The sequence below is a fragment of the Lepisosteus oculatus genome, chromosome 3 (assembly GCF_040954835.1).
Source record: "Lepisosteus oculatus isolate fLepOcu1 chromosome 3, fLepOcu1.hap2, whole genome shotgun sequence".
In the NCBI taxonomy this organism is placed as follows: domain Eukaryota; kingdom Metazoa; phylum Chordata; class Actinopteri; order Semionotiformes; family Lepisosteidae; genus Lepisosteus; species Lepisosteus oculatus.
In genome coordinates this window covers 42,258,680-42,281,351 of record NC_090698.1, presented here as the reverse complement: position 1 = coordinate 42,281,351, position 22,672 = coordinate 42,258,680, and the positions used below count along the sequence as shown (strand labels likewise).

Here is a 22,672-nt window from a genome sequence, read left to right as displayed (position 1 = left end):
TCGCTAAGTCTCTTTGGTACTGTACAGGCTACACAAGGGAGAAAGCGCAGAAAGTAGCTTCAAGAGAATCTTCTTTTTTTTCTGTTACAAATGCTACAAATCCATTAATTAAACATTAAAAAACAACAATTCCGAATGTCATTTACATACTGTTATCCTAAAAATAGAACAATATACATCAATCCAGTACAAAAAGGATAATTCAAGGACAAACTATTCATTTTAATTCCCACTATTTTGATTGCAAAATTAGAAATCTATATCTAGGAAATACTCATCACTCTATATAAGTAGCACTTTCATGTATTTAATTAATAACTTTCCAAATATACATTAGACTGTTCAAAATTAAAACTACAATTTGATTATAAGACATAATCTGTATATACATTACATGTACTGTACATTTGATGGTTGGATGTTCTAAGCAATACAAAAGACCTCTCTTTCTAAGCGATAGAACTACAAGTTCTGATACCCAAAGTGAGACATCCATTTGACAAGTATAGCTGGGTCAGTGAAATCAACAGCTGCAACTCTATAATTGAAACGAACTTTGAGAAAATTTTGAGTTTGCACAAAATTTTTAGTCACATTAATGACCGTGAAACGTGCTGTTTTATACACCTTCTCACTCAACAAGTACCCTGAGTCCTCTGGAATCAGGGCAAAAAGAAAGAAACTAAAAAGGTCTGATTAATGTGCAGTAAAACCTACTTGCAGACAGGAGAAAACCATCCACACATAAATTCTGCAGAGAATAAAATCTGTTAATTTTTGCAGCTGGTGTGCCAGTTACAATCTCCTGTCTCCTCAGCCTTGGCTGCAGTTTGTCCTTCGTCAGCTGACTGGACTGCTCAGTTCAAGCCAAAGTAAAGATTTCCTCACTGAGCACAAGGAAGGGTCAGTGCATTCACCAGCTGAGAAAGCCTGAGCCCAGCAGGACTGAAAACATCCTGATAGCGTGGGGGCAGAGGAAGAGCCGAGGACAATGAAGGATTTGTGTATGAGGGGTCCTGTGGATTATAATAAAGGTCAGAAAGAATGGTAGGATTTAACAAAATAAAAATAACAGGAAAGGACATGCCTGGGATTCCTCATATTCTTGTGCAAAATAGCTTTCATTTTACATCTACGGCTGAAAATAGGCCTGGCGCCCAAGGTTGGTGTCTGATACAAAGCAGTGATGAACATACAGTACTATTACATCTTCTAAACATTCTAAACAAAATTATGATTTTTATAAAAGAGACAAGGACATGTAGAACACATTTAGATTAAATGTACTGCAGTTTGAGATTCTTACAAACACAGAGCAAACACCAAGTCACCCTGGTCGACGCCATCTTGAATCTCTCCCTTCTGGTTGGTAGCTTAGGTCTATTAATAATAATAATAATAATTTCTTATACTTATATAATGCTTTTCTGGGCACTCCACTCAAAGCGCTTTACAGGTAATGGGGACTCCACTCCACCAACACCAATGTGCAGCATCCACCTGGATGATGCGACGGCAGCCATAGTGCGCCAGAACGCTCACCACACATCAGCTATCAGTGGGGAGGAGAACAGAGTGATGAAGCCAATTCATAGATGGGGATTATTAGGAGGCCATTATTGGTAAGGGCCAATGGGAAATTTGGCCTGGTTACACCCCTACTCTTTTCGAGAAACGCCCTGGGATTTTTAATGACCACAGAGAGTCAGGACCTCAGTTTTACATCTCATCCGAAGGACGGCACCTGTTTACAGTATAGTGTTCCCATCATGGACTGCAGGGTGAGCCCCCCCTGCTGGTCCCACTAACACCTCTTCCAGCAGCAACCTTAATTTCTCCCAGAAGGTCTCCCATCCAGGTACTGACCAGGCTTACACCTGCTTAGCTTCAGTGGGTTGCCAGTTGTGAGTTGCAGAGTGTTATGGCTGCTGGCTATTAGAACAAGTACTACTGCTGTTGGGTGGGTGCATTCTGTTATTGACTTTACATTTTATATCTGTATTATATGTCTGTTATTGAGCTCACTGAAACATATTCTGTGTAACCAGCTGTTTTAATAATAAAGTTTTGAACTTGAACTATAAAGTTGTAAAAATTAAGTGCACATCACATGTGTTTGGTGCTCATGGAGGAACAGGGAAGTGAAGTGGTTTGGGCTCTGGCCTTTTACTTGGAAGGTTGTTGGCTCAAATCCTGAGTGGAGCTTTGCTGTTGGATTCTTGAGAAAGGCACCTCACATGGGTCGCTTTGATCAAATGATCTGACCTGCTGTTAAAAAGATAACTTCCCAAGTCATTATAGTAAAGGAGAATTTGTTCTCAATCAACAATCAGCTAGGTGAATAAAATTGTTAAATAGAGGATTAGTTAAAATGTAGAAGGTTTCCAGTTAACAAAACTATAAATGATCAGTCTTCACCAGATGTAAGTACACATTGCTAGAAGTTCACCATAAAATCACTGTTAAATTACAGAATCTAAGAGGATGTCATGAGCTAATGATTACAAATGTATAGCCTTTTATTTATATACTATACAAAACCTATATTTAAAAGCTTGCTTTTTAATACAATTTTTAACACTCACACAATTCCCTGGCCACAGTCCACAGGACAGTGTCTGCCCCCCTTTGTTTTTTTTCTTTCCTTTTTTTTTAATTTAGAATTGCCAATTGTTTTTGTTCTACATTCCCAAATTGGAAAAGCCAGTTGTGCTTTTCACGCATTGGCTTGTGGCTATCAGGAGATAAGGACACAGCAACAGACTCCTCCAGTTTGTCTCATGTTTTAATATATCATGTGTACTATGAAGAAATGAACCCCTCAGTATTTAACCTCTTTTGATTTACTAAGGTGTTTGAATGTTAATGTGCTGTCAGTGTCCCAGCATTAGGGTCAGTCCACTTTTTAATGCCTGAGACATAAATCAATCTATTTTTTATCTTCTTGTTTAGTAGAAATTTGATAGCACACTCAACTCTTGTGTTTTTTATACCTAACAGTGTTAAAGATCTCAGACAAAATGAAATTTACATGAATGAAATCTCAAACTAAACAAAAATAGCAGAAACACGCATCTAAATTCCACAAAGAGAATTCCCATGGAAAACATTCTTTGATGTACATAAAACAGACTTATTGCACTTGAGACTGCAATTTATTCATAAACTGAACAGTCACAGTATATAAACACTGAAAATCACTACAGGGTGACCTCAGAATTTTAGTTTGACATTGAATTATAAAACCTATACACAATACCTTAATTGCTAAATCGTCTGTGGCTTTTATTTTTCTTTCTCTTGCACCTATATAACTCTTAAGACAAACATCTTAAGTGGTTTAAGAGCAGAAAACAACCTAACTGAACCTACTGAAGCATTAGAATGGACAGGGTTATCTTTTGTCTACAATCTGATCAAATCTGCAAAAAAAATCACAAGGTGAAGGTACAGTATAGATTCCATTCACTTATTCCTAAACTTGTGTTATGTGGGATTCTGATTCCACCTTTATGCATATTTATCAGCTTTGTTTCACAGGATGTTACAGTATCATATAGCTGCTTCATTATTTGCAGTCTAATGGACAAGCACACAAAAAGGAGGTATGTACAAATAACCGTACATGTGGAATTTATAGGCTTCTTATAAGATCAATGGAGGTACCGCCTCCTAAGTCCTTTCAAATACTGCATTCAAGAGACCTAGGCCAAAGCAAACACCTAATTCACACATGAATCATATATCACACTCTCTTAGAGACAGCTTTAAGTGAAACCTCTCAGCCCCCTGTGCTGTTAAAAGGTTTTATCAGGCTCTTAGATCAATGCACCATTTGAGTGAAAGGAGCAATCTATTTTCCACATCTTTAAAGTCAGATCCGAGTCTCAAGGATCTCAGGACTCTGCTGCCTGGGGCAGGTGCATTTTATAGTATTTCCTGCTTATTTCAAGCTTTCTTCATACACAACCTAATGTCCCTTGAATTAAATTGGAAATGATCCTCCATATCAGACATACATAAGTTTTGCTATAATTTGCAGTTCACTTTTTTTGAACAATTCGATTTTTGTTCTGTACCAAGCACTTCAACAGCAAAACAACTTCAGAAGCGATTTCCTTTGACAAAAAAAATCTCAAACTGCAAGACATGTTTTTGTTTTGTATTTTTTAAGACTATACCGGAAGACTATACCATCATATCATATTCAAGATCAATCATATGGTGCTCTGGAAATATTTAGGTCAGTCTTTTACAGTTCATGTGAAAATATTGTTAACCTCCTGTTTCATGATCAGATCCATATGTCCTGTAAACTGCTTTATCAAGTTTTGTTTTACATCTGAGTACCTATTTTCTGAAAACACATGTGAGATTAACAATCTTTTATAACCAGTCCTAATTCTGTAAGAACTCATGTGAGCATATGACGATATAATATAAGACAAATAAAAAGAAAAAGATGATATTGTAAGGTTGTGTAACAGATAAATGATTAGCTTCGGGAAAAGATCAGCAGGTCGGTATGCATGCTGATATTCGCCACAATTACTATGGAGCTTGCTGTTGCTGATCCTTCCTGTGAAGACACACATGTTGGTAAATAAGGAGGACTGCAAATAGCACGTGTGTTATTTTGTGGTTCTATGTTGACTGCAGTTGTGACAGCAGAGATATGGTTTGGGTTTGTTTATGCAGAGCCTGCTCATGTTGCATTCTGGAGAGCCTCCCCTTCTCCAGTCCCAGATGTATTGTGGCTCAATATGGGCCACTGAGCTATGGATGGCTGTTATAAGTATTGGGAGCACTGATGCAATTTTTCATGGCGTGCAGAAGTTTCCTATTGAGCGTTCCTCTTGATATTACTCACAGCAATTGATTTAATCCATTTTGCATACTTACTTAGTAAATGCTTCATTAGCAGTGTTTCAACACACATGATGTCTCATTCCAACTGTGCTTTGGCATTTACACTTTATCTTGCCAAGTGATCTCGAGACAGTGCATAGTGCATCACTATCTGGGGAAGGTCAGAACAACCTTCCAAGAAAACCAAACAACAAAAAATATATATCCTCGTCTTATCAAACTGTAACCTCGGTGCTGGTGAAATTCTGCTCAGGTCCATCACCACTTTCACCCTGAGAATGGTCACAGATTGTGACCATTCCCACTGTAACCACTTTGCTATTTTGTAAAATGAAAGATTTAATAGGCTGTACTTACAAATGATGGCTTTAATGAAGCCTTTGGACTCACAACTGGCAGGTTTTGGGTTCAATTGCCTGCTACAGGCACTGCTTTTGCACCCTCAAGGAAGATATTTTAACTTGGTTATCCTAATCCATCCAGCTGTATAAATGGGCATTGCTGGGGGGTAATCGCTATGATGGACTTGTGTTCCATCTGGAAGGGGAGTCACTTATTCTCTTGTCCACTTAACACTACAGAAACCAGGAAACCAGCTCTGCCCTAGTGACCCACTGTGGCTCTGAAATAGACTTCTTTTTTAAAGTCTATATCAGACCAAATTATAACCACACACACATTTTATATTGCATCTTACATATACAAAAAGTATGATATAAAAGATTCTGACAACAGGATTAAAAATAAATTATAGATATTTCTGTAATCCAGTGAGTCAGAAACCAGAACAAGATCTGATCTTTTAACTGAGCAAACAGATGCCATAATGGGACATAATTCTGTTAAACAGGAAATAAGAAAGAGGACTTCCCAAAAATCTTGACAGTTAAAAGTTTAGTCACAAGAATTTCATCCAAACCAGCAAGAAGGAATTTCCCACTCCGCAGTCTATATTTTTATTCAGCCGGTGTTTAAAACGTGATATGTCTGACTTCCTAAATATGCCACAATTAATAATTTAACAGAACAGGAAAAAAGTACCTTGTAGAAAAACATATGGGTACATCTTCTTCATTTCAATATTAATTTCACTTCCATGTCTTAATTCCAAGTCTCTGTCTAGACCATTGCACAGTTTTTTAATCATTTTTATTTTTTATCACACCTATGTCAGCCTGTTTGTATATTAATAATGATAGATCTTAGTTCAATGTATCTGGCAGAAGTAACATTTATTTTGGTTTCTACATATTGCCTAGGAACACTAATGAAACTCCCCCATGTTCAATTCCATTTCAATACACAGCCAAACAGCTGTAATGAATTTAAAGTGGGGGAAAAAAGTCATCTCTTACCCATTTTCTGTGTGTTGCACCTATGTTTTGGGGAAGAATGCTGCAACTGTATCTGAATCTTGACAGGTTTCATCCTGTGCTGACATGCAAACAGAAAGATTCTGGACTTTGACTGAAGTGAGCAAAGGTCTTATGGTCTGATGACATCTTAAGGTCTGATGACATCTTAGTCTGATGACAGGAATATTTTATACCTCTCTATTCCCCTTCGTATCCCCCCATTCTAATTCCTCAGCCTTAAAACTAAAGATAAATTAGTCTACTCATTTAGATGGTTTGAGAAACTATGCTGGTGACCACCCAGGGCTCCTTGCTCTTTAAAGTCTCTGATTATACTAAAGCAGTCCTGTTTTCACCAGTTTCTCCAGCCATTGAGTGATCACAGGCTCTCTAGCAAAGAGAGCCTTTCCTGAAAGTAACTGGAGGCCAGAGGGGGAGTGTTTCACTCAGTCCCAGAAGGTGGTGGAGGAAGTTGGCCCTGGCAGCCATGTGGCAAAGGTTGCAGCCATTTCACAGCTGGAGATCCAACAGGCCTGAGGGACTCTGGGATTTCTGCAGGCATGTCAACCGTGGTTTCACTCACCACAAAGAGGCCTTTCTGGTGCCTTTACATTTCTTGGGATCTCTAAACCCGCATTAAAAGCACCCTATTCTCAAATATATTTAACTCACTGCTTGAAAAAAGGCACCAAGACCTAGAGTTCTTGCCCAGGCTACTTTATATTCCACTTGGTAGGAATTGTTACAAGCTTTGTGGCAATTTTAGAATACTTGTGTACATAAATGAGTTAATTCATGGGTGATAACCCTGTTGTTAAGCTATATTGGAGAAAGGGGCACACAATGAATATAAGTGAGAAGTTAAGTTCACAAACCGAAGCACATGGCTGCACCACTTCCCATTTTAACAGCTGCTAAGGAACTTATGTAATCTTGTGCATCAAAGAAATCTGGGTTAGGATGAGACATCTTACTGCTTATAAGCTTTAAGAAAAACTTTAATCTGTGCTTTTAGTTTCCCTGACCTTGCACTTGATTAGTTTCAATACCCCAATAACTAAACGTAGAGTGATATTTTACTACTGGTTGATCAGTGGTAAATTATACTCATTATCCTTGTGTCTCAGAACATACAGTACCTTTATGAGATTGTTCTTTTGTTATGTTTCGACATGAAGCTGTTGATTTCAGCTGATTTTATCTAGCCAATGTAAGATGACACTACACCAATTTGAAAAAGCACTGACCTACTGTGAACAGATTCTGATACCGTGATCATCAAATGCTTAATATACATTTCATGCATTTGCCACTAGTCAGTTATGTTATAAATGCAGCACGTGTTATACAAATGGTCTACTTGCACAGACGTGAGTGTATTTTCAAATACACATCTGCACCTCTCACCTCCAATAAAATATTGTGGTTGTGCTCTGGGACAATGGCCTTCTGGGGACAGTAATCAAAAGCATCTGATTTTGTTTCTTTTTTTACCACGAAAGGCAAACAATTGGGAAGTTCTGTGTTATTTTACAAGTGTCTACACTGCAAATGATCTTTAGTAAGAACGGTTACAGATAATTAAGTTAATTTAACACACCTTTCATTCTAGAATAGCTCCAGCTTCTCTGAAAACTTTAATGAATGTTGTGATGACATTAAAGATGCTATATAGAATAACTTAACTGCCCTTTGTAAAATATCCCCCAAAATTAACTGCAAAATCATTACCAAATAAGTGAGTTCAATATTCAATTGCACAAAATAAGCAGCATGAGGAAAAAGCTTTTCTTGGTTTGGAAATTTAAAGGTGAAAGTCGGATACAGCCAGTAGGGCTGTAGGTCACTGCACAGGTGTCACTCAGAGACTTAAAGTCCCAATTTCTCAGACCAGTTATTAAATCTCAGTAAAAAAATAAATTCATTGACAAATTTCAAATTTAGTACAAAGTCATTAACGTTATTAAAGTAGTTTAAGTCACCAAGTTGTCACAAACCCCTGGTCTCACCATAGGCAAGAGTGAGAGTTCCCACAAATTGTGACATGAGCTGACCCTTCCTGGTCAGTAGACAGCGCAATGACTAAAGTAATGCGATATACAAGGAAATAAGCACAAGCACAGACACTTCACCGCAGAAATGCTGCAACATGAGCTGCATGTAGAGTTAACAAGTAGTATTTATCGGAAAAAGTGTCTCAGTATCGAGAGTAATATTCATATTGGACTGAAAGAGATGAATTCACAAGCCTGCTTGTTGACAATGTCATAGAGCTACATCACATCACCGGAAATTTTGATGCCACGTTCTGAATCGCAGAACATGGTACTGTACATACATGGAAATTTAATCAATACTGTATTGTTATGTAAAGTGGAGGTTTTTACAAGTTACTCTGTACATTTCACTTTTATTTTGGTTTGAAATGCACTCTTGATTCTTTCTAACCCCACAATATATATTGCAGTTCCCCTTTAAAAGTCAAGGCTGTGTAGAAGAAACCTGGGCTCTGTCACTTAAATTCACTGCATATCTTGTATTCCAAATGGATAAATTGGGGGATTTAATTTAACCTGATGGTATTTACAGTAGGTGTGATGTGTTTGTGTTCCAGGAAACATGTCAGAGCTGTGAGGATCAAAGATCTCTCCATACCCATAGTTTCCCATTTTACCTCTTAAGGGCCATGATACTGATCTCTCCGTCTGTGTTCTCATGGGGGGGGTTCGGAACTTCTACTGCAGAAAGGCATCCGAAACCAAAATTATCCTGAAATTAGGATCACACCTTCACCCTTCTCTCAATGACAGCCTCGTTTCCTTCTAATCCTCTCTATTCATTTGCGAGTCTTGACTTCACACCTCTCTTCACATCTCTTGACTTCAACCCACCGGAGTGCTCTTGTCTCCTCTCCACACCTGGCTTTTGTTATCCCATGCTTTATCTACCACCGGTTTTCCTCTCTCCCCCACACCTGAAAAGGGCTCCACAGCCAAAACGTTGTGTCTCTTTTATTTTCAGCATGGAATACACCTTCACTTGTTCCTTTGCAGTCTATGTATGCTGACGCAGCTCCCTACTTGATGATATTTAGTTACAATTACATACAGTAGCTAGGAGGAAGATTACAATAACAGAATATGGTTCCACTTTATCCGGCTGCTTTAAAGAGCTCAATACTCCCACTGATGAATCAGCCTGATAGAACTGTGTGCTTTAAGGATGTAGACTCTTCCTTCACAAATTCAAAAATGCAAAAGCAACAACATGCACATTAATGGTAAGAAACTAATTCTCCTAGTTATGGTAGGTTTCACTGTGAAACACATAAATATTCATATTGGACTGAAAGAGATGAATTCACAAGCCTGCTTGTTGACAATGTCATAGAGCTACATCACATCACCGGAAATTTTGATGCCACGTTCTGAATCGCAGAACATGGTACTGTACATACATGGAAATTTAATCAATACTGTATTGTTATGTAAAGTGGAGGTTTTTACAAGTTACTCTGTTCATTTCACTTTTATTTTGGTTTGAAATGCACTCTTGATTCTTTCTAACCCCACAAAAGGACAACACATAAAGGACAGTCTAACTTCTAAGGTATTTTATCTTACATAAATAGCTTCTGAATGGAATTCTCTCTATTCCAATTATCTCTATTCCAGACCCTTCCACTGTGTACTGAATGTTTAGAACAGACTGTGATCCTCCTACTTGGGCTTCAAAGAATCCAAAGCATAAGACCTCAAAAACTCAATAGTCATTTTGATTCTGTATTATTTTTTTCCTGGGTCTGTTTCAAATTTTAGATAAAAATGTAGACTATACATACCAGTATTGAGAAATCTCTACTAAAAAAACTACAAACCGAAGCACTATGTTCTGTGCTGGTGGGTAGAAGACTACAGTAAGAACACAGAGAATTCCCACCACCCTTTGTGATTTTATTTCTGATTATTCTTAAACGCAATTAAATGAGTTGATCCCACAGAGAAGCCTATCACATCTCACTGAAACACACCAAAGATCACCTATCAAAACACAGAAGTCAACAGTAATTGTACCTTACATGTCTTTAATGTGCAGAAGCCCCCTCTCTGAAAGTGGCATTACTAATACTCTTCCCTTTCTGGGTGGTGTCATTAAAGGAAATGGACCATGACGTCACTCTGGTCTCCTGCAGAGCTTCTTTATCTGATTTGTGGTTGTTTTTACATGCAAATTTGGAAATAAATGGAGTACTTCCAACCCCTGCAACATGAAACCACAACAGGATCAATTATTTTACCAAACAAAATTGCTCTGGCATTGTAAAACCAGCAGCTCAACGGTTGGTTTGAATTTATTACTTAAGAGGTCTTCTATTTTAAACACGAATTGGAAACTTCTAGGCTTTGAAGGTCTTGCCAGCAAAGCTTCAAAGGCTGACAAAACGTTCATTTTCTCTGGGCTTCTTCAGCTTCCGCTGATATTTTTGAAGAAACCTGTCCTCATTGGCCAGCCGACTCTAAAGTACGGTATGTGAACTGCACAAATGTAAAGAAAAAAAAACATCTGAAGATAAAAATGTACTACAGGGGGACCAAACACACAGCAAACAGCAGGAAGGTGCTAGCACAGCACTTTATTTCATTATAGAATAACATAAACGGCTCCTAGGAACAGCCAAGTGGAGAAAACTCTAGAGAAAACATGTTCCTTGGCATCTTTATTTAAGCTTTACACCAAAAATGTCCTGTAAGGTTGTAATCCTTCTGCTGTGGCTTCAATATCAAATAAATCATCGAGGTCCTCAGAAAAAAGCATAAAGTGGGATTCAGTAAAGGTCAGTTTTAGATACTTTATAACTTTATAAATAATGGAAAATTATTATGTTGAAGCCTAATACGAACTTACAGTCTTTCCACAGGTTAAGACTGTGCGAATAAGAAGCCCATTTTAAAACATTGTGCAGGCATTACTATGGAAAACAGCCATATTATTGTGTTTTCTTTATTGTTAAATATAGCTTACCAAAAATTATGGACACTATAAGGAAGCTTTTAAATACAGTTACAAATTCTAAGGTACAGTATGTGTGGGATCAAAGGTAAATCACACCCTAATACCAGTGTTCCAAAGAAGGGAACTCATAAAAGTTGACAAATCTTTTACAAAACACACAAACTATGCGAACATAGTTGCAAATATTTCGAATAAGATGGAGTACCTTGAATTTATTGAATCAAGACTCCATGTGTGATTAACAGATACCAATAGTATCCAAAACAGAGATAAAATCAAAATAAGGGAAAGAAAAATGTAATCTTGCTCCCTGTAAGAAACAAATAGAAACAAAGATGTTTTAATCTTTGCATATAAATAATATTTTTGTATAATATAATAATATAGTAATATTTTTTAGGTTTAAAGCTAGTCCCTTCAAATCTGGCCAGTTCCATTCGTACAAGGAGAAGACTGAGAGTAGGTGCATTCTATTACAGTCCAGGCTTCCAGCAATAGAATGTGATGCTCCTTCGTCACTGGAAGTATTGAGAGAGAAATAAGATGATTAAACATTTGAGTTAGGTCTTTATATGATATATTGTGATATAGTACACTGGTATCATAGAGCAGCTATTCACCTCTTAATGTGTTATTACTGTATTTAATCATCTTTTGAATGCCTTTATTCATATAGTCTGAGTTTGAAATGCAGGTAGTTCAGAACATTCTTATTACAGTGTACTTGGACACTCAGAGCACGCTGCTTGACCAATAGACTCTTGAGCCTTGATCCTAGGATGTATACATATCACTAATATTTCAAGCTAAAAGGAAATATTCAATAAATCCTGCTAGGTCCAATTCTTGTTCACCTACTCTTTTTCAAGCTCTTAACTGTTTTGTTTTAATATATGGCTAGCTCCCTGTCCCCACCTACCAATTTCAACGCACGTATAAAAATCCATAAAACATAATGCTATTAAACACACTTCTATAAAACCTCAATTTATAAGGCCGTGCACTGTATAGTTACAGCATTCATAGCTGCATGGTTTACCACAGTTCTGAATCTAGGGTGTGAACCTGAGTCTTACTAAACTACTTTAATGTAACGTGGCAGTCGGCTGGCAGAGGCAGTTTCATTACAGTGGCAAGTTTAGAATAAATCATCAAAGCAGGGTAAAAAGTTATACTTTTTATGTTAAAATCTCCTAGGCTTATGTATTCTACATACTTTCAACCTCAATTGCTCCAAGTTATGCCAATCGACAAATCACAGACGTTTTCTTTCAGAATTTTGCCTTGCACATAAATAGAGACTGTAATAACACTGTAATTCCTGAGTTTAATGACTCAAAGGCAGTAAATGTGTCTTATAAATTGGCAAACAAAACAAACACTGTGATATACTTGGTCTAACTAAGTTTACTAAATCAGAACACCTGCATCAACCACTTGCCTTAAATTTCAGTCTCTTTTAATATAGTTATTCCCTCAAATGTCATTAACCAGCATTGGGCATCTTCTCTGGATTGGTAGAATTTTGAAGAATCTTGCCTACAATTTCATATGGAGTCTAACTACTGAATTAAGTGTGAAAACATGCAAAGAATCAGTGTGTCTACAATGCTCCTTCTTAATGATTTATTAAATCCAGATACCTGACCAAACTTTTTGGGAGTAAAATGTGAAACCATTCATTGTTGAATTGAAAATGACCCTCACTCTCCATAACTCAACCGAGTTACTTTAACATCAAAGAACTGTATCACATTCAAACATCTGGATTGTTGATGAGACTCTCTATGCAGATGCATAAAGAAAACAAAGCATGAGAAACTTTACTGAAAGAAACAAATTAACACCAAAACCAAACATCCACAGCCTAGGATCTGCAATGTAGGTCATTTGTAGTAAAATGTTAAATATGAGCTGAGGATTGGTTTTGGTCCAAAATGAGGTCATTTTTTCTGACTCAGTCTTTCTGTTCCCTCATTTCAATGTCAGTGTACAAATTTCTCTTTGCATGTGCAGCTGTGTGAAACTGGATTTACAATCAGGCCAGCTACTAAATCAGGTACACCACAGTCAACTGTATTCCCTGAGGGCCTATAATGGTAGTCATATGTCCCTCTTTTTCAGTAGTCACACAATCCACTAGTTTTATTGAAAGTGCACACTTTAGAGCACAACCACAATATTTTATTGGAGACTGCCAAGCCCCTGATAAATTTTAATTATACAGCAGAAATCTCAAAAGAAAAAAAAACCTTATTTAAGCAATTGTCACTTACACATTTGAGTGTCTGACCCATCAGAGTGAAATATTTTTTTAAATAATTAGGAAAAAACTGAGAGCTCCTTGGTAATTGTAAACAACTGTCTCTTTTCGAGATAAGTGTATATCTCTTACATTAGCCTTAGCCGAATGAAAAACCTAAAATTACACTTCCGTTTTTCTTCCATTTGGTTCAGTTGGAAGCTGACAGCTACAGTACATTTCCTGGAATGTGCCATCTGAATGGCAAGGGTGAGACATGCAATTCACTCTGACTAAAGAGCGTCTCTCTTTAATCCATCAACACATTACAAAAAACATACTGCTGCTCTGGAATCAGTCCAGAGAAAAGCAACCAGATATATACCAGGGCCTAAAGGAATTTCTTGCACTGACAGACTGTGCTTAATGACAAAGAATCCTCAAATGCTCAACCAAAGAGGCAATTAATAGTGAACCTCAAACCAGACAACACAGATGGAAACTACAGGGAAGTGCATTTAACACTGAGAAAAGTATTCACTTTTGTACACCAAGAATTGTGAGGGTATCGGACAAGCTATCCAGCCTTGTGGAAGTTGAAAGTCCATTGTCCATTTTCAAGAAATGGCTAGAGACCCTTGGGAGAATTAGATACTAAAAACCAAATGAGCTAGATGGGTCAAATGGCCTCCTCTCAATTGTAACTCCTTCTTTCTTATGTTCCAGTGTGCACAATACATAAACATACAGTACCTTGGAAGTTTAACAAATAGGTAATAATTAGCTGAAGAGCTTCCAATTCTAACACTAAAACCTTTGGCTATAGACTGGCTCTGTCCCCTCAAGAGGTCTTTAAAACTAAGCAGCATTTTTATATGGATGGATATTTTATTAGGGTCATACGGTAGCCCTGTAATATTCAGAACTGCCCTATGCAGAGGCTCTATATTTTAATTGAAACCTGGTTGCCTATAAAATCATTTGGCTGTTTGACACTATGACTTTCAATGCACATTAAAAGATTTGTTTCCAGTTTTATAACCAGATACTGTGACTTCTTATGCTGCAGAACAAGTATTTTGACTCGTTTGGTACTTTGGCTGCTTGGTAAGGAAAGCTAGAGTACAACATCACTAGTTACAATTAAAGCACAAGAAACAAGATTCTGATTGAGATGCATACAGTTCAGTATTTGCTTGGAACACCCTTTGCAATATAATTTGTATATTTCTTGAGACTTTCAGTTTCTTAAAGAAGATTTGGGTAAACTGTAGTTTTATTTAATGTTTAACAGGACAGTGATGTACTGTCTTCCTGTCCATGGAGTAGTCCTGCTCTCACCCTATCTGGGATAGGGTCCAGTTTGCTGTGACTCTCACCAGGAAAAAGCAGTTTTCCAATAACTGATGGATTTACAAGAGAAAAAAGAACTCTAAGTAGGAATTTCTGGTAAGTATAAGTATGACAGGTATAACTGGAGGAACTCTACACCATTATCATAAATAAAACTATTACCAGAACACGGGATTATTTTCCAAAGCACAGAATCAGTGAAGAGATCCCCACTGTTGATTTTTAAAACAGCACACCAGGATTTCTACTCCTGCCACAGTGTCTTTAGAAACTAAATCACACTGTACGTAGAAACCGCAGCAGCAAAACTCTCCCACATTTCCATCTGCAGCTCTTGGAAAGCCCTAATTTGTCTCATACAGATGACTGTAGGCTTCCAAGCACAGAGCCATGGTAATTACTGCTTTGAGGGAAATTAAAATAAGCTCTCGCTTTGCTCTTTCTTAGCTGAAGAATCAAAATAGCAAAAGTTACATTTGAATGGTAAAGACCATCTGTTTCTGAGAAAACAGTTACTGTATATTAAACTACAGTAAGGTACACTTTGAACACCTTTTTGAAATGGACTTATTGACTCAGACATTTAAGGACTTCACATTCTTTAAGATTCAAGGGTATAACCATTTGAAGACTTTTCTATATTAAAAAGAGCAGCTTTGAAGGAAGGTTCTGATCTTCGGTGCACCTCCCCAAAATATTCAACCTTCTTTACCGAACTATCCCAGGGAAGAAAGAGCAGAAAACTCCTCCTTTGTCAAGTTTATTATTAAAACAAGATACATAAAGGTTTCAACAGAAGCTTGGTGTTTAGAGAAATACCTTCTGATTATTTTAAAAAGCATATTAAAGGCATCTACAACAGACCACAGCAAATTCTCCAGCTGCAGACAGCTGTAGTGAATGAATCAAGGTGTCTAACAACTCTCTCACTGCTGGTGCCCATTCTCCAGTTAAACAATCATTATACCAAACAGGATGACTCTCCGAGCTTTGTACAGTGTGTTTAGATTACATCACTTTGTCGTTATTAGTTTAATGACTCGTTGTGGTCTGTAGCATTCAGAACCCAACTTTATGAATAGTTTTTATTTTCCTGTTTTCCATCAACTGTCTGCTATTGGGGCTTCTATGTCTGAGTGTCTCCTCTTGTACTACAGAGGATGACAAATCTACTCAGAGAAAGCAGAAGGGAGAGCAATGAATCAACCAAATGAAATATGAGTGCCACAAATGTGTCTTATGTTAGAGAAACCACTTCTAAGATACAAGGGCTTGGCAGGCTTAGAAAAAATGGGAGTTACATCAGAAATGGGCTATTTTAATGAAATTAAAGACCTTCCAAATGTAATGAACTTTTTCTTTATATATGTGTGCATTTCTTTCCATCCAAAGTTTAATTCACGAGATTGTAATGATTTAAAACCAAAAACAGTCATCTGGAGAAAAGTTCAACTTATAGAAATCATTTTAAAATTCAAAAGTTAAGCTAGCTAGCTTTCTTATACTTTCATGCTTTTAGCCTCCCAAAGTTAACACCATACACCATCATTAATATGCTGCTTTGTGGTTCAGTTTTTGCTGTAATTTTCTATTTAAACAAAACCAGAGGTTGAATGTGGGTATACAAAAGGGTCTAAAATACAAAAATTGGATTACAGGGTTTATAGATGTATTGGAACAGCACAAATGCGCAGTCTAATACTGTAGTTTCTTTCTGTTGTACACATTTCTCAACACCTACTAAACAGACTAATAAAACAGTTTTTCACTAACAGATCATTAGTAGAAAAGACTGCAATACACCTCAGACACACAAATAACTTTTGTTCAGGATTGGACTCGACACTTCCAGTAACAAGTATCTTTCCTGGAAACACCTGGCCCCATGTTATACATGAGACTGAAATTATGAGTTTATTGCTATGCATTTTTTCTTGCCTTATCTTTTCTAGGAGCAAATTCTCAAAAAAATGATTTACTGCCTACATACTTAATAAAGAAAAGGGTGATATTCCTACCATTTTCCATCTAAAAATATGTTATGGTCCACTTATACAGTGTATAATATCAACACTTTTTGAAGCTAACAAATGACCCATGACATCCTGAAAATTAGATGATAATGTAACTTTACATAATATTCTGTAAGCACACAACAAGGAAGAAAAAAAAGTCATATTGAAATATGAAATATAAAAAGTTTCAGGTTGTCTTCTAAATTTCTCCAGAAATTGGCACATTACAACATTTTTCAACTCTTGGCATTTATGTTACATTGATATTCAAAACATTTCCTTCATTATAAATTTCCTACAAAAACTAAATATTTCTATTTATCATACTCTGTCCCCAATTACATACATTTAGGGACATTGTAACTGAATGACAGTTTGCAACAGCCATGCTTATTTTCCTGCTTGTAAATAAAACACAGAACAAATATATACAGTATTAGAAGGAAATTAAAAAAGGCTAAAAATGTTTCATTACATAAGCTGAAGCATGCCTGCGCTGACCATCTGTTTCTTGGCCAACTTGGAAATACTTTTTTTTTCTTGTATGTTCATTGTGTTGGCCAAAAAGATGGAAAACTATTAAAAAATCTTGAATGAAGTCCATCAGTGGTCTTTTTATAGAAATAAAGAAGTTACCATTTTATAATTGGGTAGTAATGACTACCAGTAACTTGTCTAAAATTGGACTAGTGCTGAATCATAAAGTCCAATGGGTGCCAAAGCATACAGCCCAGTTTCTAAAGTGGAGTCCCGCGGTTCAGATGAAAACCAGTCTATGGGGAAAACCATTGAAAATGCCCCTTTAATGTCACATAACGATTGTAGAAGCACACTGATTTAGTAAAGTCAGGCTGCGCAGGGGATCCATGTGTAAAGCTTTTCTTTTGAAAAGAAACAGAAGACAAATTTAACCTTTCCATTTCCCCCCACTCAAAACGGGGAAGAAATCGTTTTTTGCCCTCTCTCTCTCTTACCACTTCGAAGCATTAATTACAAAAACCAACCTACAAATTAGAACAAGATAATTAAAGGGCACCATGTCATCACCTTGCCCTTGCCTGCCTTGCTGCTCTGCTCTGTAAACTGAAACAGATGATGTTACTCAGCTGCAGGTCCATGCGAAAAGGTGAAACAAACCTCTTCCTACCCATATGGTATCCGTAGCTACAGGTCCATTTGCATTTAAGTCTTGAGTCAAACAACTCAACACATTTCCTATCTGTTCAGAGGAAATTCCACTGTCGCAGAACAAGCCACCAACTATTACTCCTAGTAATTATACTATGAGAACAACTCAGAAGCACTCTACAGTGCTACACAACAGATGTTACTACAGGTGGCAATGGTATATAGTGGGTATTTTCTATAGAACACAGACTATGACAGGTCTCTGAATTTCTGCTTTTTAACTCTTGTCAGGATCTAATTAATTTTTTTCATAGTAGGGAATTATAAGATCTTGGGTCTGATTTTCCCTCTCAGCAAGCTCTTTTCACAATTGCCTATTTTACAATACATTAATCAGATGGGCAACCGGCTCACAGATTGAATACTGGGGTTAAATGATTTGGGGCTGCTTTCTGTTAACAAAACTGCATAACTCTTATTTTCACCTTTCTAAGACATCTAGCTTGATACCATGCTTAACCGTGCTCCTACAGATGGAATGAAGGGCCTGAATTTCAGCCAGACACATTTACACGTCTCAGGATGTTTTTCCTCTGTCGACAGTGTTTTGGGATTCTTACACGAAGGACTATGAGATACCACAATTGTCATACAAGCCAAAGAAACAGAAATCCAAGGCATTTCCTAAAAAAGAAAATAGTACCTCTTCAGGAAGTTTATTCATACACACACATACTTTATATCTAACACATATATATTGTGTTAAGTGGGGAGCTGCCTCAACTTGTAACCTGCAAAGGAACAGGTCGAGGTTATGTCTTCAATGGAAAGCAGCTATTCAGCATGAAATTAACCTCTCTTTGTTCCTTTGTCATTTGCAAAGCTCCCCACTCAAACCTTTTCAGATACTTTTGTCTCCAAATTACAACACTTCTTGTTCAGATATATATATATAAATGTACACATTCGCAAATTGATCAGAGCAAATAAAAAAAGAAAAGATATTCAGATTTATTATAAAATGATAAATTACATATTGAGGCATGTATAAAATGAGAGGGGGCAATGTTGGGCAATCAACATTTTGCACGAAAGGATTTAACCAATAATGACTAGTGACTATTACTTGATTATTCTTGTACAGTATTGCATGTAATCATATTGTACGGTATGTAATCATGAATTAAAGAAAATCAGTGATTCATAAAGCAATGAAAAGTTTATGATGATAAACATACGATGGCAGTGATCTGAATTTATAAAGGACAAACTGCAGAAAAAAAACACAACAGCCTTGTTTACCAAAACTATTTGCATTTTGCTATAACTGGCAAATGCAGAAGAAGACCTACTGAAATTAGCTCCAGGAGAGGATGACCAAACAAGATCTCTGCAAAATAAGGAGGATCATTTAAGCAGCTCTTGAATTACTGGCTTAACACATTAATTGAAACACAATGGTCAAGACAGTCTAAAGCGAACAAGTTTTAACTAAAAAAATCTACGAAAAGTGAAAGATTGCTTACTCAATCACATGTCCTTTAAAACATGGATTCTTAATCAGCATTAAACAACTACATAGCCACCAATCTTTACTGATATACAGTATAACTAAACAAATACCAATAACAAATCCATCCCATCTTGTACTGTACCCTAAAATAATAACTGATCCATTTTGTTATATCACATTCATTTTACCCATTCAAGCAAAACTTCCATAATAAAATTGCAACAAAAGACATATGAAGTCAGTATCAAAGTGCTTTGTCCCTCATTTTATGCTGCCCTGTAATTTGGCAGAAACAATTAATCGTGGTAGAGTTAAGGTAAGTTTATTTTGAACGTTTTAAATAATCCATACCATAAAACGCAATGATTTCTTTGTAGTTGAACGTTTGTCAGCTTTGAGATTCTCACAATGAAGGTAAGAACCTTCTAAAACTTGTACATAAACCATGAAATGTCAAGTCTATGCCATCCCACACTTAAGAAAACAGTCCAGAGGAAACTACAAATATTCAGGAGAAGATTAATCACAGATGTCTGACCTTTGCTAAAGCTAAAGTTAATTGGGAAAAAAATGTAAAAGCTAGACCAGTATGCTTAACAAGGCACCACTACTGTATATTACAATCAGAACAGCTCAACAGCAAAATATATTACGTCATTGATGTATAGGAATTTTATTTTTCCTCACTAATGACCAAGGAGACAGCCATTAAAACAACGCTACACATCCACCAAGTAGTGGGTTTTTACTGACGTCTGTTGTATCTAAAAGATTGCTTGTTATATTGGGAGTAGAGGAGTGTTTTTCAATCCTTTAGTGGAAACCACAGACCAGTTTGCATCCCATTTATTCATCCAGGGACTGATCATTTATTAAAATGTTTGCACTACAGTTAACATACTGTATAAAGAACATACTGTATAAGGTCAGGTGCTGGTAGGACCAATAACAAGTAGTGGATCCCTAGTTACTGGAAGGATAAAACATGATAAAATTAGAGAAAATCAGATTAGGGGAATCTTACCAGCACAGAACCTTAACAATTACACCAAAATACTTTTTTAAACCTAAGCTCATGATCAATCCTTTGAATAAATGGGTGTCTTGTGAAAAAGAAGGATAGGAACATTCTTGCAGTTTGTGAGTTTGAATCTTGCTTCAAAGTATACCAAGAGTTTAGGAGAATTGGCAGCTGGAGCTCAGTGTGTTGTCTGAGAACTAAGGCCTATAGTCTAAATTACACTGAAGAGTTGTTGACTGATGACTCACTAATTTGCTCTTCTTCGGGCTACAACATCTTGCATGAAACTGGTCTCCTAGCAACCAAACAAGCAAAATGAAACAGATGCCCTTTTCTTGTCAGTCATATTCCATTTCTAGTAGTTCAGACATTGAGTTTACATGGTCTCAGTATTCAGTTGTTAAAAATTAAGCCTTCTTGGATAATTAGAGTTGGTATCTCTCAATTCAAGGCAAGATTAAGCCTGATGAATAGTGAGAGGAGAAATGATAAGGAAAATAAAGCAGCTGTTAGTGATGTTTATGGACCAACAGGTGCCACTCTGCCCATTACAACAGAATGTCCAATACAATGCCATCATCATCAAGATATAAGAAAGATATCCTCTCGTCTGGAATAAATAATACATTCCTTGGCTCAACTTAATTGGCTCAAGTGAGAATCAGCAAAACATGAATGAGAGAATACAAGTGGAAACTTGTACTTGAACAAGCTTACATAAAACCAGGAAAATGAAGCACTTCTTTATACAAAACGTTGTGAGATAATGGAACAAGGTGCCCTGCCAATTGTTGCTGAAGCTGATATCCAGTCATATCACCATACTATCTAGTTGGGCCAAAGGGCCTCCTCTCATTTGTAGCTGCTCTTATGTTGATTCAACTCATAACTTCAAGTTCAAGTTTATTGTCATTTTACTCATACACAGGTATATGGTATAACGAAATGCTACAGTATTTAGCCATCTCTCAGACGGTAAGCAGTACAAAAAAACAACGACAATACAATTACATAAGAAAAGAAAGACAGAGACAACAGGGAATGTGCAAAACAACAACAGGTAACAGGTAATAGGCAAAACAACATCAGTTGTGCAAAATCATTCATCAACAGAATGAAATGAAGGATAAAGCAACTGCTTCACTTCTCCAGCTGATCTGCTGCGATGGGTTTGCTGGGTTGTCAAAGCTGCTGCGTGTCTCCCAAGTGGGTGCTGAATTTCACTGGTGTGTTTTGGGATCCTTTAGGAGGAAACATGTTGTACAAACCCAAGTAATTATTATTAATTAAATTATCACTTAAGTTTAGTACACCTTTTCAGTAACTGATTTCTTATCAAGAACAATTAAGAGTAACAATACAGACTTGTTCCTGCAGTGATGGTACAATATTTCACAAGGCAGAAAATGGAACATTAGTTTTTAAGTTTAAAGACAGGAAATACCTCTGACTCATACTAGGATAAATTCTTTTATAGAAATTGTGCTTATAGAAAGACGCACAGCCAAACGTCACTGTGCGAGTGCAACAACTTTTTCAGTCTTTTTTGTTGTTTTTGCTCCTGTAAGTGTTTTTTTCCTTCAAGTACTTTTTCTTCTTTGAGATCCCCTTTGCCTTGTTTTATTGGTGTATATCCATTTAAAAGCCTGTAACTTTTTAAAAGTTTAATAAAAACAGTCTTCAATACATTTAAATATTACGTAAATGCAGTGGCACGAAAACACAATAATTGAGTATATACTTTATTGCTTTTTTATTCCTCTCACTACATATTACATAGCAACACACTATAAAACAGGTTTAAAAATATGACTAAATCTTAGCAGCAATGCACAAAAAAGGTTTCATTGTAATATTTTTTTTCCCAATCACTCAAACTTTGAGTTTGAATTTCATATTCAATTTGTCTTCTTAAAAAAAGGCATTCTGTAATGTCCTAGGTTATGCACATTAGAATCCTGCAAAGTTGAGAAGGTCTTGTCATTTTCCTGTTACTGCAGTGCCATGTATTGGTCTTTTATGGTGTAGTATTATCAGAAGTCCAAACAAATGTCACCTAATAAGAAATAGTCTTATCATGAAACATTCAGGTTTCAGCCACAAGTACCGTACTTGCGATTTAAACAAAGCAGCAAAGCTTTGGTGGTGTATGACCACAGCCAT

At 36.7% G+C, this 22,672-nt stretch overlaps 1 protein-coding gene across 4 annotated transcripts in view; it reads right to left on the bottom strand.

Annotated features, from left to right (window-relative positions):
• Positions 1-22,672, bottom strand: part of lhfpl2b (LHFPL tetraspan subfamily member 2b) — a 93,087-nt gene that overhangs the window by 58,925 nt on the left and 11,490 nt on the right. The window lies entirely within an intron of this gene.